Source organism: Equus caballus, chromosome 1 (genome assembly GCF_041296265.1).
Source record: "Equus caballus isolate H_3958 breed thoroughbred chromosome 1, TB-T2T, whole genome shotgun sequence".
Classification (NCBI taxonomy): Eukaryota; Metazoa; Chordata; class Mammalia; order Perissodactyla; family Equidae; genus Equus; species Equus caballus.
In genome coordinates, this window is record NC_091684.1 from 46,017,669 (window position 1) to 46,043,918 (window position 26,250).

Below are 26,250 nucleotides of genomic sequence, written 5' to 3' on the forward strand. Positions count from 1 at the left end.
CCCATCTTTTGTAATAGTCTTATATTCAACTACCAGAAATTAATGGAGAAAATTGAAGAGGTGGGAGCCACACGCTGTTCACAGCAGCCCTAAATTAGGCAGTGAAAAGAAAATATATTAAACAGCACATGATCAATGTCAGCTCTCTGAAGCGCTTACATCATCATTCTTCCACTAATCACAGTTGAGTATATTCAGAAACTTTGGAGCATCACACCTCCAATCTAAGAAGCCTCCCAAAACACTGCATATAATGTTTGAATTACATAAACACATGTTCAAATTTGAATTTGTTCTGCAGGGACAGGCCATTTCAATGGCGCATGTGGGACATCCAACAATACGAGCAATTCTAAAAATAATTATGTTTCTTCTAGAAAGCGTACTATGTGTAAAATTTCCCCTTGCGATTCAGATACAAGGGTGAATACAGTACTAGCTTTCTACTAAATCTTTATCTGTACACCTTCTGGCTATAAAATAGATTGAAAGAAATAGTTGCTTTTAGAGAAAGAATTCAAAATCGATAATGAAATATTTTAGGAAATCTATGTGGTAGAATTACAGAGATTGATGCTGTCTAATTTTTTCAAAAAGTATTTATTGCTCCAGTTATTTCACTGTCATGCATAGCTTGAAAATACTTATGTTGAAAAGACCAGAAAAGTTTTATTTTACCCCCATCTGAGCTAATCATGTACTAAAAAGTCTTAATTCAATCTGAGATTTCCTTAATAAATATATACAATCAAGGTCAAAGTTGCTCATTTTCCAAGGACTTCCTAGCAGTCAGAACACATCTGGAATAGTGAATCTCATTCTGGAAAAGTTAGCTCTGTCCCTTAGTTACCCACTGTGGGTCATTAGGAAATGCATTAAATCTCTTTGATCCTTAATTCTTCTTTGAGAAATGACAAAAACTGGGCCTATTTCACAGATCTGTGTTGAAGATAACATTAGAAAATATATATGAAGCATTTGCTAAGCTGTTCATAGAATAGTCAGCTCTTCCTAGATTTTGTTGGAATAACTAAAACCCTTCAAATCCCTGTGAATTATGACAACAAAGACTTTTCATGCATATCACTTGTTGACTGATGCTGACTGCTGTTCTTTTTCATCTGTTGTCTTCGTTCAAAGATCAAGCTGAAGGAGCAGTCGTTATTTGGGGCATGCCATTTTTGTGGCAGCAGAAAAAAAGCAAACATGGAATCTTATGATGGCTTCCTTGGATGTGGCCTATGTCACTTTTGACCCCATATCACTGGCCAAAGCAAGACATTTAGACTAGCCAGGTGTCACAGGCATAATCATCAAATAACATGAAACAATCACACAATTTACCCCAGTATTCAATTAGTTATTATAATTTTTATGGTTAATATAGTATTATGTGCCTAAAAAGATGAGCAGGATCTTATTATTCTGGAAATCATGACATAAGTGGAATAAATTAGACAGAATGTCATCAAAAACAAGGTTCATGTCTAGGATCTGAAGACTCCTGTGGCATACACTGCTGGTTGATTGACCAATAACTTACCTCACAACTCCATTTTGCAGCCAATAAGCCACTAAATGGAAGGTTTTCTGGAGATTCCTGAGCGAGCCTTTGTTTTCTTTGCCTAGGCAAGACCCTTTCTCCTTCCTACTCCTTCCACTAAAACGTAGATTTACTGGAGGCAGTTGCAACAGTCATTTGTACCCATGAAATAAAAACCAAAATAATATGCAAGCTTCAGCCCTCACGTTACTGAGATATCAACCAACACCAGTAACTGCCTAATTCTAGAATACTTAAGGTACTATAGTCAATATTCTTTTTTTTTTTTTTTTTGCAGTTAAAACTATTCCTGATGCATAGAACCTCAGTTCTAACATCAACTCTTTCTATCTAGGGATATAAATACTGGCAAGTCACTTTTTATCTTCTCTGAGACTAGTCATATGTAAGACTGCAGTCTTTAGGCCTTAAATTTGCTAATATAATATAACTGATAATTAAAGCATTAAGAATACTTAGGTTGGTAGAGAAAATAATGTGAAAACTATGACAGGTGTTTCCAAATGACTGCAATGTGTCCAAAGGATGAAGACTTACTCTGTGTCACTCTACAAAGAAAATTAGATTTTATGTAGTAAATTTAAGCTAACTGTAAGGAAGAAACTTTTTGTTTTTTTGCTGAGGAAGATTTGTCCTGAGTTAACATCTGTTGCAGAACTTTTTGCTTGAGGAAGATTCACCCTGATTTAACATCCATGCCAATCTTCCTCTATTTTGTATATGGTGGCCGCCACAGCATAGCTGCTGACAAGTGGTGTAGGTCCACACTCGGGAACTGAACCCAGGCCGCTGAAGTGGAGCACGCCAAACTTAACCATTAGGCCATGGGGCCAGCCCCAAGAAGAAAAATTTTAACAGACATGCTCTACAATAGAATTGTCTGTCTCCTGAAGTTGTAGCGTAGTTATCACCAGAACTAATCAAGCTGATACTGAAAAACCATACATTAGAATTGTAGACCTAACTCCTGGACTTCTAATAATGCTGAATTTGATAACATTTTCAACTCAATATGTCATCCAATCTGTATTTTTCTAAAATAATTATAAAAGGTTAATTATTAAATTTCTCCATTGCCATTTCACATTTTCATTTTAATTAGCTTATTTCCTCAAGAAATTTTTGTGGATCTGTTTCAGATATTAATGATGTAAATATGTGTAACTAAAAACCTTCAAAATTGTATAGAACAAAAAAGTTCATGAGATAGACGAGAGCTTTCACAGATATGAATCTTATGCAACGCTTTGAAGTTTTCCTTCTCAGGGAGGTGGGGAAATCATGTATTCGTTAATTAATTTATGGATTACATGTAAAATGAAAATCGTAATGTGTGAAGCAGAGGAAGCTGGAAAAAAATGCACCTTTGTTGGGATGTTGGCAGGTGATATTGTTATAAGTGGTCTGAGAGCCTCACTTGGAGAAACACTGGCCTGTATGAAATAGGCTTCTGCTAGAGTCTAACTATTTTGTTGAGTGTAGAGTCTACATAAAGTGTCAACACTGATAGAAAATTTCACAGAGAAAATGCATAACTGGAAGAATTTTTGAAAATCATGCATATTTCAAGGACAAGATGCCTCAAAGACCAGCAGAAAAATTTGTTCTTTAAGATGAATTTATCTGCTTTACCAACATTTCTAACCCATCTTGAAACCCTCTAAATCATTCTTGAAGCCGCTAGAATTTGTATACATTAAATGCCTTAAGACTATCAATTTTTTCATTGTCATTTAGCTAAAAACATTTAATCTCTCCTCCAAAGTGCACTTACACAATCACTAAACAATTTTGTCTCTATTAGCTTCCTCTTTTTAATGCATTTTTGGTATACAGGTGACTACAGTAAAAGTCGAGTTCTAGTTCAAATACGGATGGCGTATAATGTTATTCCCCAGCTGGTATCTATATAAACATCCATATCTACCAAATCTATTCTTTGCCTCAAGTGCATAACAAGTTTAATAGAGTGATTTTTTAAAAAAATGTGCTATGTTTTGAAGCTGTGGCAGTGATTTATGAGTGAAGAAAAGATCACAATTTCCCCATCTTCTTCCATTCTGAGGAACAGAAGCCATCATTACAAATCTTAAGACCCAAGATCACATTATATGTCCTATCTCCTCCAAATAAGTTCTTCATTTTTTGAAGTCCATCAACAGCGATCAAACTGGTTTTTGCAAAGTTGAAAGAGGATGAAAATTGGTCATTTGAGTTGAATAGAGAGTGCACAATCCCTGATTTATGCTTTCTCCTGAAACTGGCAAGGGGTATTCTTGAGATTTTTCTCAAATGATGAGACAGGTAGATGGCTCACATCCTGACAAATAATGCTCGCTACCACATCAGTGAGCCCCAATAGGAAGATGACTGTGAAAGGAAGCAAGAAGCAGAAAAGCAGAAAGAAGATAAGTGTAGAGGGGGCTTCTTTTCATCAAGAGATAAGAAATTCAGAAGATTTATGCTGTAGATGGAAGAGTGATGAGTTGAACTGATCAGAAAGGAAGCCTATTATACTGGACAAAGTTAACGTATTAGGTTGACAATAAGTATGTAACACACATTTGGCTAGAAGACATGTAAGGTATAATGAAGAAGTTACATATGCATGGCAGGAAATATTTTCTACATTTAGTAGACATAGAATATATTAATTTAGAGAATTTAACAAGTACTTTCTTTGTCAGAAAGAGATGAAGATGAAATGCAGAGGAGAGTCTACAGTCCTGAAACTGTAAGAATTGATTATGCAAGGAACACAGCCGACGTCTGAACAAATAAGCAAACATTTCTGCTAAGAACAGAATTAGATGACTTCATTAAAGGACTCTTTCCTCATACCAGCAACATAATGAAGAGTAAAACAAACCACATGCAAACACAGCACATCATAATCTGAAACCTAACTCATTGTGTATTGTGCCACGATTACCGTCCTTGTACTTTGCACTGTTCGGTCAAGCGCACATAGAGAATGCAACTCAAGTAAGATAGTTCCAGGAAAGCTAGAACTATACTCAGTGACTCAAAAAATTAATGTGTCCAAGCTTGCCTCTAAAGAACAAGGAGTGCCAGAACCTGATATGATAAAGAACTTAACCCTAGAGATGGTTTCCCAAATTTCTAGATGATTTAAATTCAGGATTCCTGTAGAATATCATGGAAATGGGGAGAGTTTTCTGAATGTGACTGAGTCTCTGTTTGCTTGACAGATTGGTGAGGTGAGGCACATCCAAATGGTTTCAAAGATAAAAGAATGTGATAAAATTGTACTTCTATATGTTTGCAGAAGATATCAATACTAGTTACGTCAGTATACATTTCCATGAGGTGGTTATATATCTATGGCTTTTTTGGGGCAAATTGATATTTAAAATTTCTCCCCCCCATGATAGTAATCTTCTCCTTCGTTTTACTCAAAACTTTTCTCTTCCTCCATACTTTTAAGTTATTTGTTGTTCAGTATTTGTCCTAATGGCTTTAAGATCCAAGAGACACGTATCCAAAATTCAGATTTTCTAGCTTTTGTAGCTTATTAAGGCCTTTATTTTGAGGGAGTACCACCATATACTTCTACAGAATCTGCTTCAACTCTTTGAGCCCTTGATCCATCCATGAGTGGAGAATGATGAAATATCATTATCTGAAATTAAAGAGAAAATCAGATATGCCATATCCCTTCAGGGAACATGGGATAAGAGGAACCAGGAGAAGTTACAGAAAACAGGAGCATAAAATACAGGGTTGATAAGGTTTCCTTTAAGGGTATCTCAAAATGGAGAGCTATTCTCCTTGGAAAAAACAAACATGCTTTAAAGAATTATAGAATGTTAAATTTATCAAATAATTTAGAGTATCAGGACCAGCCGTTTCCTTTAACAAATGAGATATCTGAACTTCAGTATCTTGTTTTTTTTTCAGTGGAGAGTGTTACATTCTGTTATTAGCATGGTCACTGCACCAACTCTGGCATGAGCTGTATCAAGCACTCGCTTCTAATGACAAGTAGATACGTTGTTCTCTTACATCCCGATATTCTTCCCTTCTCATAAGAGGCAAAATAAACATACTTGCATTTTATGAATATATAGAAAGTATATACTCTATTCCTTAACGGTCACCTTTTCAAACATATTCCAGTGTGAATTTTTTATTCTCTTCTATAAATTTATATTCTCTGAATATTCTTTTATGGAAACTGCTTGCTCCATTTTGCCATAAACTCTGGTAGCCTTGAATGATTTCACCCTCTCTGTACCTGATTTACCTTTAGTTCTTCTTTAAGAACAACTTCCAGCCATACTGCCTTTAAGGCACTTTCTATGAACCCGAAAATATGAACCCTGAAATATAAAATTCCCCCCAAGTTTTATGAAGTACCTCATGCGTATCTCCATCTTCGCTTTTCCCACACTCCAGTACAATTCTCTATTTTACTTCCTGTGTCTTTCTGTGTCTGTATTGTTTTGATACATAGAAAGCACTCAGTACATGCTTGCTGAATAGCTAGGACATAACTTAAAATTTAGACTGCAGGCATGTTTACATTTCTCTCTGGTGTTTCCCCCACCAAGTGTATGTAACCCCATAGTTTAGAGTTTACACAGTATTTTTTGTGAAATATGAACTAAGATTTTCTTCCAGAAAAGCTTGTCTGAATTTTACTTTACTTTTTTGTTTGTTTCCTAGTTCCATACTCCAAATATATACCTTCATATACATTTTTTCTTATATATACTTTATGATTTCCTGATGCTAAAGAGAGATTTTAGTGTAGACACGAGTCTTCATAGTCATATAATCACTTTAGAAATCCTGATGGGTCTCATATCCCAAACTATTTTATACTTTCTTTGATCTATCATGGTTCCTGACTACAGTAGAGACTGAAAATTGTGGCCTATGGGCCAAATTTGGTCAGCAGACATATGTTGTATGGCCCTTTAAAAATGGTTAATAAAATAATTAGATTAATTGCCAATATTTTAAATGGAAATTTCACACAAAAGTCTGAATATCTGGCTTTTCTGGAAAATATTAGAATATATGCTATTAGTAGGTTTGCATCTTACATGGCAACAATCACCTGGAACTGCGTGAGGAGCTCACGCTTCAGCTCCCCACAGTTTCTCCCACTTTTACTTTCTAATTTATGGCTGCTCCACTCATTTATTTCTAATTTCTGTCTTGTTCCACCATTGGTCCACTCTTGGTCTTCCTTTTACTGGAATTTCTGAGTTAACATAAGTATGACCTCTTTGGCAAGCGTATCTTCACCTCCCTCATTTGGTTTAGATTTTCTGTTAATGACTCTGCATCTAGTACTTTATTTATCATTCTCACAGAAATTATAAGCCTTATAATTACCATGTTATAATTATTTTATATTTACCTATTAATATACTTATATTAATCCTCCATCAATGAAGCAGGCTTTCTGAGGTCCTAGCCTGAGTCCCTCTTTACAATTCAAATACCTGATAAAGAGTAAGAATTCAATTAATATTTGATGCTTGATTTAATGAATAAATCTTCTACCAAGACACAACATTTAATAAGACAGATGTAATCAATTGTATATGGATTCCTTAATTGAGTAATAAAAAGTTTTGGCAATTTTTGTCCCTTATGAATAACTTGCAATGCATTGCTGTCAGAATTATGAGTTAGTAACACAATTGGCAAGATTGAGAGATTATGTATTTACTTAATTTTCTTTGGAAATGCATTCCATTTTTCTGTAGTATTTTATTTTCAAACTATCGGCCCACTTTATCAAATCACAATTTAATGTTTATTTTAGATACACAAAATTATTTCAAAATCACATTTAGGAGTATTTGAAAAGCGTTATGAAGAATTCCAGTGGTGAGCTACATTATCCTCTGACTTCCATCTTTCTGATAGATTTCTGCTTGTCATATTGCAAATGTTTTCTGGAAGATATTCTGTTGAGCAGAAACAAGTGATTTATTTCAAATAAATCATTATGTGACTTTGCAGTTACTTTCAAAATATTCACCAAAACTCATAGAAGAAATTAACCTCTACATTCCAAAGCAAAAGCAATCATAGAAATACTAATAGTAATAATAGCAACAAAACTTCTGATAATTGTAAAACATTGAGCAGCTTATAACATGTTTCCACAAATGTTCTCTCTCTTGATCCTTACCAAGACACTTTGGAGCATTTTAATTATCCCCATTGTGATTGTCAAGGACACTAAGGCAACTCAGGTCAAACGATCTTCCCAGGGTATGGTACATTTCACAAGTAGGAAGCAGACAAGGTCTTCTGATCTCAAAGTTGCTATTCCTTTTGCCATACTACTCTAACTTGATATCGGCAAATTACTGTTCTCAGTCACAATTAGTTTAGAACTACTTTCTTAATTGGGTTCTGAAAAGAACTCTCCTCTTTGTTGTTCAATTGAGTAGTTGCAATTAAGTCATAAATACGTCCCTCCCTTGCAGTGTGGTGTTAAACCCCATGGGGTAACACTTAGAAGTGTGGATTTCTGAGCCCTACACCAAACCTAAGAAATGAGGATCCCTAGAATATTCTTATACACAGGGAGAGTTTTCTGCCTCACATCGATAGGCCACAAGTGGATTCTGGTTGTGCTGTGTTATTAATCCCTCAATTCCCCAGAGCAGATGGCCAATTTGAGTCTAAGCAGCCCAGCCCACTTGCTTCAACACGCCATACAAATAGTATTATTTTTATGTGTCCCACAATCTATAAATCGTTGGGAACCACTGTTATCCATCCTAAACTTTGAGAAGCGCTGACATTAAGAGAGAAATAATGATGCAACTGTTAGAATAATCCTCATTTTTTATGATTATACAGACTTTTACTTTTTTTTTGCAAATATCATTATGATAACTCAGTAAACATGCATGTGCTTTGTAGTTTCAGAAAGCATTTAATGTACCTTGTCTCATTTGTTTCCCCTAGTTCAAAGAGGCTTAGGACATTGTCCAGACTCATTCGGTAAACAGCAAATCAGGAGTTGCAGCCAAGTCTTGGGACAGGGAATACAGCACCATCTTAAAGACCACTCTGCCTTCACACTTAATTTAAACTGTGTATAATTAATTACCCACAAAAAGACAAGTAATTGCAAGTAGTTATGATTGAAGTGTTTGATGGATTTGATGACCGTGGCAGTTTTATATAAATGAAGTGTTTTATGTTGCTTCCTGGTCTTGGCCTCTTTCCTTTTCTTTTCGCCACCAATTGCTAAGAGCAGCAGTTATGAAATAGAAAGACTTGATCATTCTTGAGGGGTAGAATATAAAGATTCAAATTCATCTCCCACACCCTGACACATGCACATAGGAACAGAAAAGTAGAAGAGAGGAGAAGGTATCCCATTGTTCCATCCTTGAAAAATTTTCTGATATTGGAAATTTATCAGTATCAAGCCAATTAGCAGCTTGAGACTTAGCACATATACTTGCTTCCCTTAATTGGTATCCTCTTCCTGCTAAGGAAATCTTGATAAAATCCCCTACAAAGCTGGCCTTTTATAAACTCATGTGCTATAGATAAGCAACATTAATTGGATATTTTAATTATGGATTCTACGTCCAAGCTTCATCAGTGAACAACTCTTATTATATTGTAGCACTCTTACTTTTACATTGACTCTGTAATAACTCTGAAAGCTATGTAAAGCAAAAGTAAATCTTTACCCACAGACAATTGCTTTAGCACTTATTCCTGTGTTCAGGAAGTACCAAGGTTAGGTTGATATCACTCATTATCAATATCTATTAAAAGGTCCATTTATTTGCATTCTTGTTCCAATGTACACTGAATGCAAAGAATTAAGATGTAGAAAGACAATCAAAATATGATTTTAGTAGCAAAGTAAGTGACTTCTTAAAATAACATTTTATATGTAAACTGCAAATCATATTTTTAGGTAATCATTTTCCCATTAGTAAATAAACTTGTGATTTGATATCTATAGTATTTAAAAATTTGTGAGATGTTTTCTGTTCCATTATCTGTCTTTACAGTTTCCTTGTATGGCTTTTACTAAGGACACAGATTTTATCTTTATATGAACTTAAACTTATTGCCAAATTTAAGAATAATTTAAAAAATACGTAGCATGAGAGGAGCACAAAATACCACTGTGGATGCACGAAGACATCATAGTAATAGTGCTATGTTATTGACAGGCTGGCTATAAAGTCTAGAAATGTAGGAAATACATATTTTTTGAACTCTTCTCATTACTTCTGGGATATTCTAAACATGCAATGCATTCAGTAAAAATCAAAGACAAAAATCATCTTAGGTAACACATCACAGGTGTTTATGTAGAGACAGATGAAAATTCTGTCTTAATACACTATGTTCAATGCAACTTTTGAGAGAACACTAACCTATGCATTAGTGCCAAGGGACAATACATCAACCAAATCATTTCTTGTGAACCATTCATTAGATATATTTGCCCATGTTTCTAGAATTAGGCCACTTTGTATAATGGATTTTGTAAGAGTTGGGTTGCTTAAAATACACCCTTCCAATGCATTAGCATTATTAAAACTGAATTGGATCCTAAAAATCAGTATAGTGCCCACATCTGCTACCACCATTTTTCTCTCCTCAAAAACCTTTGCTTGCTCCAAATTACACGTAAAACAAAACATTAACTCTTTCACCTTGGCAGTTTTAGCATCCAAAGTCTACTCACGTATTAACTTCCTGAACTTATATTTCACTATTTTCCTTTCTGTCTCCTACATTCCATCATCAGGATTTCACACTATTTACCACATAATTCCTGTTCATTATCATCTCCGCATTTTTGCTCATATTATTTAATCTAACCAGAATTAAAGTCATTAAGTTAAATTAAGTTACTCTTAAGTTGCATGGCTGTGAAATATGCCCCCGAAGAGATAAAACCACTCCTTTTATGTTCTCAAAGCATTTTTAACAAATTTATTGATATATAACTCACATACCATAGAATTTACCAATTTACAGTGCATAGTTCAGTGTTTTTTAGTATATTCATAGATGTTTGCATCCATCATCACAATCAACTTTATCTCCTTTCCAGAAACAATTCCATATCCATTAGCAGACATTCCTTACTCCCCCTCAACTCTCCCAGTTCTACTCAACCACAAATCTACTCTCTGCTCCTGTAGATTTGCCTATTCAAGATATGGCATATAAGTGGACTCATACAATATGTTGTCTTTTAAGACTGGCTTCTTTGACTTAGCATAAAGTTTTCAAGATTTATTCATGTTGTAGCATGCATATTCATTCATTTTATTGCTATATTCCTTTGTGTGGATACACCACACTGTATTTGTCCACTTATCAGTAGATGGATATTTGGCTTGTTTCCACTTTGGGGATTATGAATAATAATAACATGTACAAGTTTTTGTATAGTCATATGGTTTGCTTGGGTATATACCTGAGTTGAATTGCTAGGTGATATGGTAACTCTTAGTTTAAAATTTTAACTAGCTGCCAAAACAATTTCTAGAGTGTCCGCATCATTTTATTTTCCCACCAGCAGTGTACGGTAACTCTAATTTCTTCACGTCCTCACCAACATTGTTTTCAATTTGTCTTTTTGATTATAGGATCCTAGGGTTTGTGAAGTTGTACCTTATGTGGTTTTGGTTTGCTTTCCCATAATGGATAATTATGAACATATCGTCATGTGTTTATTAGCCATTTTTATTTTTTCTTAACCATTTTATTTATTCTTTGGAGAAATGTCTATTTGTCCTTTGTACATTTTTAATAGAGATAGTTTTATTTTTATTATTATTTCGGCATCTGTTGAGATGCTCATATATATTTTATCTTTCGGTCTGTCAGTGTGGGTTATCACATTTACTGATTTGTGTATGGTGAACCATCCTTACGTCCCAGACATAAATCCCATTTGATTATGGTATATGATCCTTTTAATGTATAATTTGATTTGCTTTGCTAGTATTTTGTTGAGATTTCTTGCATCTATATGCATCAGGGATACTGGCCTGTAGTTTTCTTTTCTTGTAGTGTAATGCTGGCCTCTTAAAATGGTTATAGGAGTAATCCTCCTCTTCAACGTTTTAAAAAAGTTTGAAAAGGATTGGCATTAATTCTTCTTTAAATGTTTGGTAGAATTCATCAATGGAACTATCTGGTCTTGTGCTTTTTTTTGTGAGGTGGTCTTTTTAGTTTTGTGTGTGTGTGTGAGGAAGATTTATGCTGAGCTAACATCTGTTGCCAAATCTCCTCCTTTTTTTTTTTCTGCTTGGGGAAGATTAGCTCTGAGCTAATATCTGAGCCAATATTGCCCTACTTTGTACGTGGGATGCCTCCACAGCATGGGTGATGAGTGGAGTAGGTCCACACCTTGGATTCGAATTTGCAAACCCAAGGCAACTGAAACAGAGCAGATGAAACTTCAACCACTCAGCCATGGGGCCGGCCCCTATTGGGTGTTTTTTGATTACTGATTCAATCTCCTTACTAGTGTTTGTCTGTTTAAATTTTCTATTTCTTCATGACTCAGTTTTGGTAAGTTGCATATTTCTAGGAATTTATTTACCTCTTCCAGGTTGTCCAATTTGTTGGCATGTAATTGTTCATAGTGGTCTCTTATGGTCTTTTGTATTTTTGTGGTATCAGTTGTAATGACTCATTTTTTTTTCACTTCTAATTTTATGTATTTGCGTCTTCTCTCTTTTTTCTTCATAAGTCTACCTAAAAGCTTGTCAATTTTGTTCATCTTTTCAAAAAACCAGCTCTTAGCTTCATTGACCTTTTCTATCATTTTCCCAATCTCTATTTCATTTATTTTTGCTCTAATCTTTATTATTTCCTTTCTTCTGCTAACTTGGGGTTAGTATGTTATTCTTTCTCTAATTTCTTGAGGTATAAATGTAAGGTTGTATATTTGAGGTCTTTATTTTTTCCTAGTATTGGCATTTCTAGCTATAAACTTTCCTTTTAGAAGTGCTTTAACAACATGACATCATTTTGGTATGTTGTATTTCCATTTTTGTTTGTCTCAATATGTTTTTTATTTCCCTTCTGATCCACTGGTTGTACAGGAGTTCTATCATATTTTTGGTTCCTTTGTTCTTCTTTACTGCTTTAATTTTCATTAAGTAAGTATTTTCTAGTATCATTTTTCAATTTCTTTAACAGTATATACACTTTTCTTAGTGGTTATTTTCTTAGTGGTTAATCCAGTATTTCCAGTACATATTTTATTAGAACTTACTGCAATTTTATACTAACATCTCTAGTGATAAAGCAACATTAATCCATACATGTCTATTCTCTCCACCTTTTTTTGTGCTGTTATTGTTCCACATATTACATATACATGTTAAAACCCTTTACTATATTGCTGTAGTTATTGCTTTAAATAATTTTTAAAGTTAAAATTTTTAAATTATAATTATTATTTTATAGAAAAAGTACTTTTGTTGTTTGTTTAATTTCTATTTTGCTGTTTCTGTCTGACAAGCTTCTACCTGGCCTATGGTTTAACTTTTCCTTTCATGGAGCTACTAGCCCCCTTTGAATTGCTTACCACTGAAATCTCCATTGTTTTTGACAGTGCTCTTTTGCTTAAACTTCCATATATTTTGTTCCAAAAATTACATTTCTCTTAGAATGATACACAAAGCTCTCTGTTTTCACAACCCCAAGGCCAAATCTCTATGTCACTGCAGATGTGGACATTGTCTCTCTTCTGCTTTACATGTGGTGTGTTGAGTAGTGGTTGTAACCTCTGGTCTTTTCAGCTTACATCACAGAATGGAACCTCTACCACTCCAGGAGCTGGAGTGAGGACAGTCAAGGCCCAGTATTTCCAGCTTGCCACCCCTGAGATCGAGCTTTCACCCAAGAGTGAAGGCTTGGTGGAGAAAGGAAACCCCAGTCCTCTCATTGCTCTTGCCTCAAGTAGAGCTTCTACAATATGCAGCTGAAGAGAATGGAAATACTGATAATGTGCCCCTCCTGGGGGATACTGCAGTCCTTGACCAGGAACTGTGGAAAGCAATAACTCTGTGCTCTGCACCAATCCAAACAAGACCTTTGCCATGCTAGGGTGGGGGGAGTGTATGGGTTGTGGCTCAATTTCCATAGACTTTTACTATTCTTATCAATACTTAAATTTTCTTGAATATTATTTTTCTATTGGCTAAATATTCTTTGGACAACTTCTTCAGACTTTAAATGGCTGTGTTTTTTAAAATAATTGTGATGATTTTTGTTTGTTTTGCTGGGGATCAAGATCATGGAGTTCCTCACATAACCATTCCAGAAGTCAGTTCTCAAAGAATTTTCATAACATATTTTAAACTTCCTCATTGTTTTGTAGCTCTTTGGATACCAAAAATAATTGAAGGGTGGCTCCTAAACCTTAATTGTATTTTTTATACCTGGAATGACTTACCATAATGCTTTGCACACAATATACTTCAATGAATATTTTTTGAGTTAAATGTGTAGCACAGAATCAAAGGTTTATTTTTACAATTTCCTAGTTTCTTAAAGAGTGGCTGAGCCCTTAAAGAGAATTTCTAATCATTGTTGAAATTTATTATCAATACTGTTTAATAGAATGTCAGAAAACCACTGAAGAATATGTGAGCCAAGTAAAAGTATTGCTGCTATTATTGTCATCAACAAATACTCAACTGGAAACTTTACTTTGTAAGGCACATTAGAGAGTGTCATAGATACTCTATGACAATGTATGATATAGTGCTTTATTTTTCAGAATGAGTTCATTGATTCTTAAGTCATTACTTAGATTAAAACAAAGTTACTGTGGGAGAATATTGCTATTGTGTTCCATGGTTGCCAGATACTGTATTAATTTCCCATTACTGCTATAAAAAATATCACAAATTTAGTGGTTTAAAACATCACAAATTGATTATTTTACAGTTCTATTTGTTAGAAGTCAAACACTGGTCTGACTGGGTTCAAGCTGTCAGTAAGGAAGGCTATGTTCCTTTCTGGAGGCTCAAGGAGAAAATCTGCTTCATTGCTATTCCTAATTTTTGCAAGTTTCTTGTATTCCTTGGCTCATGACATCCACCTTCAAAATCAGCAACATCAGGTGAAATCCTTCTCATATGATATTACTCTAACCTTCTCTTCTCCCTCTTTGTTCCAATTTTAAGTCCCCTTGTGATTACATTGGGCCCGCTTGGATAATCTAGGATACTCTCCTTATTTTAAGGTCAGCTGATTAGCAACCTTAATTCTATATGAAAGATTAATTCCTCTGTGCTTTATGAGTTAACATATTCACAGATTCTAGGGATTGGTGCATGGATATCTTTTGGATTATTATTCTGCCTACACATACTCTCGATGTTTATGTAGTGTTTCTATGGCGAACATGTTTTTTCATAAATGTCCTGTTAAAAATGAGGGCTATAGTAATTTCCCCTTGATCCTGAATTTCACCTATATATTTGGTTGTATTGTAATTAAGTTATTCCTAGCACAATAGTTCTGCAGGTGTATATTGTAAATATCATAAAATTTTCACAAGAGTTTGTCAATATTTCTTCAATAGTCCATAGTTCCTAACATATTTTAACTTCTGAATTCTAATCTTGCTTTAGTGAACATTGTCAGATGAATCATTATTTGAAATATTTTCCTTTCCCCACATTAAATTAGAATTAGTTGGCTACGACTCTACATTTTGCCATTTTCCAGAGTCCTGGACAAATTGCTGCAGTCATAGACTTTTCTCTATGATTTGATTAATCTACTTTGTTGAATGCAACTTTTGTGAAAATATTTTAAGTTTCTTATTTGACTCCCATCACCCTGACAAATATAACATGATGATTCAGGGTTTGTGTTACATGATCATCGTCATCACCATTAACCAATATAGCAGGTAGCTTTTTTATGGAGCAATATGTACCATGAAATATGGTAAGTTCTTTGCAGTTGTTATATCATTTAATCCTTACAAAAATCATAGGAGGTGGGTATATTTTTATTTCCATTTAATCCATGACAAAAAAAAGAGATGTAAACGATTTGCCTCTGGTATGGTATAACTTGAAAATAGATGATTTTCATCCAATGACAATTCAAATATCAAGTGCTACTGAGAAAATTGTCAGCATATGCCAATTGAGTATGTGAAAGAGCATTGTAATGGGTATCATGCATTTGAAATATAAAGCCAACATATTTTTTATATTCTGTAAATCCTGTTTTTCTGTGACTCAACATCTTTTGTATCAATGACATCCATTGTTTTATGGAGAGAGCACGTACAATTTACACCTTAACAAATGTATCATTGCTCAGGTTGAGATTCAAATTAGATATTAGATATTCAAATTAGATTCAAATTGATAATCTTAAGCAAGAGTACCATCCTAGAAGCCAGGGTTTTCTGAGAATAAAATAATTTCTGTAAATCTCAAAGAGTTTTCCTTGGCTAGAAACGAGGAAAGTAGGGTAGTCTGAGTAAAGCACTTTACTATAAGCCATGCACAGAAAGAGTAAAGGATATGGTGTAAAGGGAGTTTCTATTCCACAGCAAGAAGTAAAGCCTTTCTAGACAGTGGGTAGTTTAGCCAAGAGGAAATATTCAGACGGGATAAAACGAGGGTTAAAATTCTGTCTATGCTCCTGAGAAGAATCTATGACCTACTCAACTAGGCAAGGTCCAAAGAGTGAACCTTTGGACTTTGAGGATTAAGATCTCACATAAGTGAAAGGGGTGATTGACAACAAAACATTTAAAACTCTGACCTTCTAGAATGATCTATGACCATGTGAGGTGATTATGGCAGAGTAGAAATGTGCTATCATGTTTTTCAGCTAAGAAAGGGCTTGATAGAATGTCAGCTTTATTCTCCTGCAGCCTGCAAGTGACATTGATAAAAATCCTTATGTTCCTATGTACACTGTGGGATGCAAAAGGTTTCCGTGAATTACAAGTCAGTGACTTGCTAGAGATTTCCTGTGGTGAGGGGCACACTGATAGCAGCCTCATAGTAGGTCTACATTAAAAGCAGGGGGCATGGCATGGTTGAGAAGCATAGAATCAGCATAATTCACTAAACGCCAGTCAGAGAAACTGTCCAGTTTTATGAGACAAAAATCAGGCATTATATAGGCAAAAAATATACAGTTTATACCAGCTGTGAGTTTCGGCATCTAAGCCATGAACACAGAAGTTGTCAACTAAAGATCAGTCTGCATTTCAGCCAGAAGTCAGCAGAAGCCAGGAAAAATATCCACAAAAATCTCTGTTTTCCCAGCTCGGGCTATGATATGAGCTTCCCTTGGGTCTGTATGCCCTCAAAATTTTATTGATGTGGCATATGTGAGGTTAGGATGGGTGCAAGTGTGTGTGGATGGAGGAGGGGAGGGAAGTGATGGAGAAACCATGGAATCTTGAGCATTTATCTAGATGAGATTGAGTCTACCTTAAAAAGACCACATTCAACTAGAAAAGACTGAGATAACTTGAACAGATAAGTTTACTTTTTGAATTTCTTTTTGCTTGTTTTTACACTGTTAAGCAGATCTGGGGACACTAGAAATAGATAAGCTCAGTCACGGAGAATAGAAAAGGTTACTTTTTCTCATATCTGTATCATTGTAAAGTTTGACTCCCTGCTGCATAAGACTTGATCCTTCCCATATATTATGCACCAGTCAAATCTTCCTTGGAGGAAGATAGAATAAGATAGTTACGGGAAGACTAAGAGAACTGAAGAAGGTCTTTCCAACTTGTAAAAACCTGCAGAAGGCTCCTGTGTGATGTTTTACTGTTGTACTTCAGTTTTTTCTCTGCCTGAGAAACTGATATGAGACATTCTATTGATCACTATTTGACAAAGATATAAGTACAAAATCTTGCTGGTAAATAGTTATAAACTGAGCGCTACGTTATTAAACTAAGCTTTACTACTAAAGGATTTTTCTTTTTTTTTTTTGCTGCTCTAAGCACTAGACTTTCTAAAAATGGCCAACCAAGCAGCCGTTGGAGTCTGGAAGATGCGAGAAGTACCGTTTTCATCCATTTTGGGGCTCAACTTTACCTCATCCAGTGGCTGCATTAGGCTTATACGAATGAGACTAAAAGTGTCAGCAAGTAGTGGCACCTGAAGATTCACTTTAAAGCAATGGTTGAGCTTAGTTTACACTCTCAAAAGTGACTCCTTTGTTGTAATGCTTGACCTCTGCTTTTAAATAAGTATAATGTGTGCATCGATTTCCCCAGTTCATGAATTAGTCAAGCATTCTGAATTCACAGCAGAATGCCAATTCATTAACTTACCTTGAGAAATATATTAGCCAATTCCCCTCTGGTTACCCAATTCTCTCTCAGTACAAACTATATAAGGAAGCCAATGTTGTTATTGGAGATGTTCTTCATGAGTCATAGTAAGGGAAATTCATTAGATGAACCAAATGACTAAAGACCTCACTGACTATGAAAGATGAATTCATCTCCAAATATTGTGCAATCAGCAGCATGTAGATAAGAGATGACATAGGCCGGTCTAGGTTCTCTTCTTCTGGATGACTTCCTTGGGTATTCACTTTCAAGTTTTACCTTTCTTTCTCTTACCTGAATGTTTCAGTAATCTGTATTTTTGCCCTGGTTGAAACAATGATCCCAAAGTAGGAGTCTTCTTACTCGTTCATGTGGTTCCTTTGGATAATGAACACAGGGAAAGAACAATGCTCTCGCATTGCATTTTTACATTTGTGACACAAAAAATACCTGATAGCTAAATAACTGTGATCACTGGGTCATTTAAGAAACATCGCTGTGAGCAGCCATCAGGAAAACCAATTTGTGTACCCTCTAAAATTTAAACTGCTAATATACAAAATAATTGCTTAAATACAAAAGTGATTCTTAATTTTGAAGAATGACTCAATATATGGTATCTTTAAATAGCGACTTTCTCTAGTAAATTTAAGCATTTTATAGGTTATTTTACTACTTGATGGGGCAATTACATTAGCAAGATCCTTAAAACTGGTGTTAGGAATCACTGTCAATTGATAGCTACATATAATTTCAGATTCTTTGTGCTCCTCTAACAGAATGAGAGAAAAATATATGATTCAATTCACAAAAGCTTGAATAGAACATAACATTTTAGAACTTCATCTGCTGTGTATAATGAGGTACATCTGTATTAGCAGTGCTCTATTCATAATTACCAGTAAACTCTGTTCTAAAACACAAATGAGTGAAATGTTAATGCAACAACTACATTTCCTTTTCCTTGCAGACCGGCTAATTTAAAATGCATCACTGTAGGTCTCCTCTTTATTTATTAATCAACTACTAAACTGAACAGCTATTATGTATAGGGCACTATGGTGGAAAAAGAGAGAATAATAACAAGTGATAAGACATGGCACTAGCTAACATTTCTTGAGTACTTACTGTTATCTCAGCGCTGTGCTAAACTCTGCATGAATTAGCTCATTCAATTCTTGCAGAAATCTAGAAAATTTGAAACACACGTTTTTCTCCTGGGCTCTTTGTAACTCGAGCACGGTCAACTTTAAAAGACTATATCCTAACACCTTCGTACAGGTCATTCCATCCCACCTTCTTATCTCTATTGAATGCCTATCAGCATTATAATATATGTAACTTTCTCATAGTCCTTATTATACTCTTCTTAAAAGATTTTCTCTTCTTGAAAGTCCTACTAAAGTGAGTTACCCTACTAACTTCTTTATAGCAGAACTTTTATCTTTTAGGATTTTATAATCTTATAATTTACCAAAGATATTTTTTACTTGTTTCAATGTTATTATTGCATTTCATTTAAGTTTTTTGGATTATAAAAGAGGAAGTTGGTTAGGGTAGACAAGCCCTCCAATAATTTTGTTTCTTGATACAATATTTACAATAGAATGGAGGATAACTAATTTAGAGAATAATACACTTAAACAAGATATATATGTGACTTGTGGATATGTTTCATATAAACACATGGACCTTCTTATTTTAATGATATGTATAAAAGACAATCCAGAAAAATCATGTGGATTCTGGTTTGAGATTATTTTTAAATTTGATAAACTATTAACATCACTCATTCCTTTCTTTATTGTTAAATAAAGAATTCTCTGCATTAATTGGTTTCAGAAACTTTATTGGTAACAAAAAACAAATCAAACTCTGGCACTAGAGCTGTTTGAATCAATTAAAATAATACACAGTAAATTACTGAGAAGCTTAAAGGCTAAAACATAGAGATGTAATTAACCCATCAAAGAATCCTATTGCTCCCCAATTTATAGAAATAAAAAGGGAAGAGTTTTTTTATTCTTTTGTGATTTCTTTTTTCCTTCATTCCAAAATTGTACCAATATTTTCAAACAATTATTATATCAGACATCAAAAGAAAAGAAAGGAAAGTATTTTGGTTTTTGTAATCACTTCTCCAGAGTGACTTCTTTGTTTATACACAGTTTCAAAACTTTTAAATTGATGTTTACATTGTTCTAGTAAAGAAAAATAGATAACAACAGTAGACAAGGTCTGTTAGTTCCATAGTCTTCCTTTACAAATGGAGCTATGTTCAACAGAAAAGAGGAAAAATATCCCAAACCATTTATAGAATATGTACTTATATCTGTAAAATCAATTTGATTTTCTCTCTTTTATGAAGCGTGTAACTTTTTATGTAAATAATCAAAAGGTAATTTTGTAAGTCAGTTATAAAATAAAATGATTTTTCACAGCTATGATTTTATAGGTCAGTTACAAAGTAAAATCATTCTTACACATGTCTTGAAACTAAACATGTAGCTTTGCAAGAGTTATGTATAGATGATGCTTTCAGGAGCTCAATTAATTCATAACCTTGAGTAAGTTAGCAACATGCTCTAACTAAACCAAGACTCAAGCAAATTTCTTAAATGAGCAAGTTTACTTTGATTTCTTAGAACCTCCGGTCATTCATATGCCCCTTTGCCTTCACCCCATTGCATCACCAAAATTATATATGTGTTTCCACTGACATCAGAGGCTCCTTACAAATACCTATCCTCTAGCGCTCTTCCTACCTAAAGTGTCACTAAGTACCTATCTACTCCCTTCTTTACCCCTCCTCCATTTCATAGAACACACAGGTTTATTGTTGATATCTGTCTCAGCTCTCATTCAAAGAGATGTAACCTTGCCTCTCTCTCAGGGGCCTACAAATAATGGTCTGCATGACAACTCTTTCTGGTTTCCTGTTTTTGTAGATAAACAGCCACAACCATTCTTTTAAATATAGCTAATGGCTGTTTTTGCTCTAAAAATGTCATGACAGAGACCATATGCCCCCCAAAACCTAAAACATTTATTATTTATCCTTTTACAGAAAAGGTTTGCTGACCTGGTCTCTAATGTAGCAGCCATGCCTCATATTCAATGTAATTTATATTTAAAATTATAAGCTCCATTAGAAATTGTTTCTTAGACCAGACCTTGCTTATTTCAAATTTGTTTCCTGAAATCAGAGCAACCATGGGACAATATAATTTGATAAGCAATGGGTTATATAACTAATGGTTTTTCTCTATGAGTGGGAGATTTGTTTATATTAACAAATAATCCAAGAAATAGCATTGTTTTCAAATTTACAAACTCATAACAAGTCAAAATTCATTTAAATTTACTTAAAATTAAATAGTATTAAAAGCACGAGGAATATTTATAATTATCACAAGTTCATTTTCCATTGTAAAGGATGTAAGTTAGAGAATTCTACTTTTTCAAAGAAGAAATTGTCTTAGATGAAGAACAAAGAAAGAGGTATACTTAATAATAATATGTAAAAACTAACGTCGTCTTATTACACTTGGTCCTGTTTCTTTATCCAAGAGATGGAACTCTTCTTAAAAATTGTTAGCGTTAATATACATTTTTCAGCAATGACACGAGATCAATTGATGATAATAATACCTAACACATATTGATCACTTAGCACACATCATATGCTTGCCATTAGTTAGGATAAAAATAGTTGCATTTCAGGAGTTTTTTGTAGTTCAAACTAATAATTATTTCAATGAAATGGTTAGAATATATTATAGATGAAGAAACTGAGACATCATTGGGAACGTAACATGCTCAAGGTCAGTCAGAGAATCGTGGAGCCCAGAAGAGAATCTGTGTCTGTCCAATGCTTAACCACTAGGCTATACTGTCACCAATTAGATGAAGTAGTTGGTATAGTAGAAAACGCCCCACAGTGGGATATGAATTTTTGTTAGCATTCTGAACCCTGGACAAGTGATCATTAAAATTATCTGACCTCTGTAACTCTCAGTTCCCTCAACTATTCCCAAGGGCATAATCACACTTGTGTCCTCTACTTCACAGACATAAGAAAATGCAGTGGAAACATCTAAGTAAAGCACATGCCTTGTGTACACAGAGTAGATGAACTGAAAGTGAGGAGAATTTTGGCAGAAGGAATTGGTACTAAAGAAAAGAGGGTGACATTTAGAGGCTAGTAGAATTCCTCTGAGGAAAATGCAGGCAGAAATTGAAAGAGTGGTATTCATATAACAGTTAATTTATTTGAGATCTAGAGAGCACAAGGCTTGAACTCTTCCTTGAGTTGAATACGAAAGAGAGTATGTCAAAGAAATGTGTTTAGTAAGATAAAAGGTTTTTCCTCTACTTCAACAGAGCAGCTTTAGAGCAGTGAAGCAGTGGCTGAGCAGCATTTCAGGGGGGAAGTCAACAGGAAAAAACCCTGAAAGTAGCATTAGCAGTAGCAATACTGAAATCTCAAGGAGGACATCATTGAAACACAGGAATAGGAAAGAAATATTGCAGCTTTCACACAGAGGTCAAGTGGAATGGTAGCAGAGCAGGAGTTGTCTCCATAGCAGGAAGAGAAAAGTCAGAAAACATGAAGATCAAGATGAGAGAATGTATTTGAATTAGTTAGATTCCCTGGGGAAATCTATCAGAAACCACTTTAAGCTTGCGTAAGTCAAAAAGGAAGATGAATGATAAATATACCAGTGTCTCACGGAATGCACGAGAAAATCAAACACAAACATAATCTGTTAAAACAAGTACACAGCAACTTACCTTAAGAAGAATGTAGAAAAAAATTTTAAATTTTAGCAGACAAAATTGACCTAAAAGCAAAGAAACAAAACAGAAGAAAACTGTCAGATGACTTTCCCACGTGAATTAATATAATTAAACTATAAAGTTGCCAAGAATAGTACAACTGGATGTACAAAAAAGGATATATAAAACAAGAATAAATAGAGCCAAGAGCATGAAAATGATGCGAACAATGAGATAAAATGAATTGGAGAAAAGGACAGTTAAAGAAAAGTCCCCACCTTCAAGAAGGAATACAACTTGAAGTTAAAATTCAAAAAAATGTTCATGACATAATAGATGTTCTGAATACTCATATTAAAATAGTGCACTATGCTCCTGGTAAAACTGACCCAGAATTGTTCATACATGGACATATCTCCTCTAGGCTATAGAAAGAGTTACACACGAGCAGTAACAGGGGAACATACTGTACATAACAGCCCTCTTAGGAAGTCAACTAAAGGACACATTTTATTCAGTAAAGAGTTGATTGGAAAAACTCATAATAATAACTGTAAATCAATGAGTTCATAGTGATAATATAAAGACTTGTGGGGGAAGAAGAGGAAGAGGAGGAGGAGGAAGAAAAAAAAAAACTACTGGAGGTGACGATTATCTAACCATTTAACAAAAAAGTGATTTCTGTTAATCATTTTCTATTCCTTATTATGAAGAACAGCATTTTATCCCTATTTAATGAGGGAAGATACTTCTCAGAAGACTGCCTACTAACATATTTAGAAGGAATGATAGATTTAGAAAAATCACCACTTGTAACCACTAATCAAGTAATTGATTCAAGCAAGAACCACAAATGGATATTACATTTATTAAATTTTGAAACAGGACAGTTATAAGGAGACAAGGTAAAACAGCACAGTTTGCTAATATCTATGGACAAACACATCTTTAAAGTGGACACATCTCATAACACTTTCTTAAGCAAGTAATGAAAATTAACATCACTAATAGTGGGAAAACATGATATTATGTACCTGTTAGTGAATTACTAAGTGCATAATATGATCTAAGAAATTGTCTTGCCAAAAAAGTTTAACCTGTGTCCAGACTAGCCTTTAGACCTACCTTCCAATTTATAGGAAATACAGGAAATAAAGGAACAGTGTAAAAGACCCCAAGAGGAAATAATCAGACAAATCAAAAATATCCTAGAAGAAAAATTGCCTGGTTTGAAAATGTCATGGAAAGATAAAGTGAAGAGATTTCTTTAGAACAAAAGATATTAAAGAGAAAACAGTATCATATCAATTTGTTGATTCTCCTGATACTTAATAAGCCAAGAGGTGAGGCAATAATATTTGGAGACAACGCCTAAAAAAAAGGCTGGGATGATTGCAGTAGTGGTCACAGTCCTCTTGTCTTTAAAATTGGTTGTTTATTTCTTTTGACCCAAATTTCACATTGCCTAGTCCTATGACCTTTGCTCTTCTTTTATTCCACTCCCTCTGGAAAATGTCCTCTTCATATCTTTCATTCATTACTTGAATATGAATGACTCTCCATTCTGCATTTATATATTTGACGACTCACATAAACATCACAAGTTCTAATACCATCTCTGTCAGTGACTAGCTAGGCAAATTTAGCCCATAATTTAATTTGTGCCTTATTCCTATTACCTATAATGTAGGAATTAAAATACCAGGCTAATCTACCTGTGAGTCTATTCTAATAAACTAATAAGGGAATATATGAAAGATTCTGCCATCTGTGAAATAATGTACTTAAGATAATTTGCTCAGTGGTCATTTAGGCATATGGATATATAAATTTCCCTCATTGAGGTAGACACTATTTCACAAAGGTGCCAATAAGAAAACTACCTCCATACGGGACCAATAAGCAAAATTAATAGTGTTGAACTTGCAACCCATGCTATTTTATTGAGTTCCATTGTAATTTGTGGTTCTGGTTTAAGTCAATATGTATATTATCAAGGAAGATAAGCAATACTCAGCCCTTTTATTTTTCTCCATAAGTAAATTAAATAATAAATAAGAAATGTCTTTTAGCAACCCACTATTAAGAAGATGTTATTGGCAATGACAAAATAGCTTCAGAAAATTAACTAGACAATTGAATCTCGGACCTGCAGTAGAAAGACATGGCTGAAGGCTTTTTTTAAAATCTTTGCTCCTTTACAGTAAATTCAGTCATAAAATTAAAAAGGCATGTGGATCCAATTTTCCTGGGAATGTAGAGAAAAGATGGCAATATGTCTATGAGGCTATATATCTGCAGGCTGGTGCATTGCAGATTAACAGATCACAGAGCACCCTACCGATCAGAGGCACACACATCTCAAGCTAGTCACCTCGAATTTAAGTCGGTCTTGATTCTGATGTCATGCTTCTGTTTAAAACAAACCAACAAACGAAGAGCGATAATAACAAAGAATGTAATAAATATTTTTCAAAGTTACAGGAAAAAAATCAAACTGATCTTTGCCTGTAAAAAAATGCACACTTGAACATCTGAGGGGGATTTGGGCTTTACTTATTAAATTTCAGGTCAAATACTTGTGGATATAGATTTTTACCCCAAGATGACAACTCTCATTTTATGTCACAAATCTAAGAGCAGGAAGTTGTTAAATACCATCTTTTTCCCCCCTGTAACAATTACCATACAATTTATGAAATAAGTTCTATGAATTTTATGCTAAATTGTGGTCCCCAGTACCCAGCAAGTCAAACTCATGATTTTCAGAGGAGGTCCTGCTTGCTTGGAATCAAAACAATGTCTGGAGACTCTAGAATGGTAAAGATGTTTTCAAGAACTTGTTTTTCAGTCGTGACATTTTTGGCCTCCCTTCTTTCCTTAGCTGCCACCATAATTCCAGTTTCCACTTCCAATGGCTCTAGGTTACAAAGGCAATTCTTCTTGGAAAGTTCCAGAGTCAAAAAAGGAATTTAATATCGGCACAACCATCCTGATACTGAGCAGGAAAGGACTAAGGCCTGCCTTTGACCCAAGATGTTTGTGCCACTTCAGGCAGAAGTAGGATGTTATTTCTGCCTTACGGGATGTGATTATGGGATTTTGATGATGTTCATTTTCTCATTTGCTATTTTAGCATCTCATATATACGTATTGAAATATGCCATTGGTGAAATTCAGATATACTAATCTAGATATAAAATAGTGTTTTTCTGATGGTTGTAACTGAAAGAGACTGGGTTGAGGCCCTTATCCCACATTCTCACCAAAATCCCTGCATATTATTTCAGTATTACAATTTAGTGGCCTCTCTGGCTCTGAGTTTCTAGATCTCACTAACAATTTACCTCCCACAATATTTTGTTCCTATTATTCTGTGGAAACTCTGATTGCTTTGCCCAAAACCAATTCATTCAAGGCATTTAACTGAAGACTTTAAGATGAAGGATTTTCTTTTTTTTTTTTGAGGAAGGTTAGCCCTGAGCTAACTACTGCCAGTCTTCCTCTTTTTGCTGAGGAAGGCTGGCCCTGAGCTAACATGCGAGCTCATCTTCCTCTACCTTATATGTGG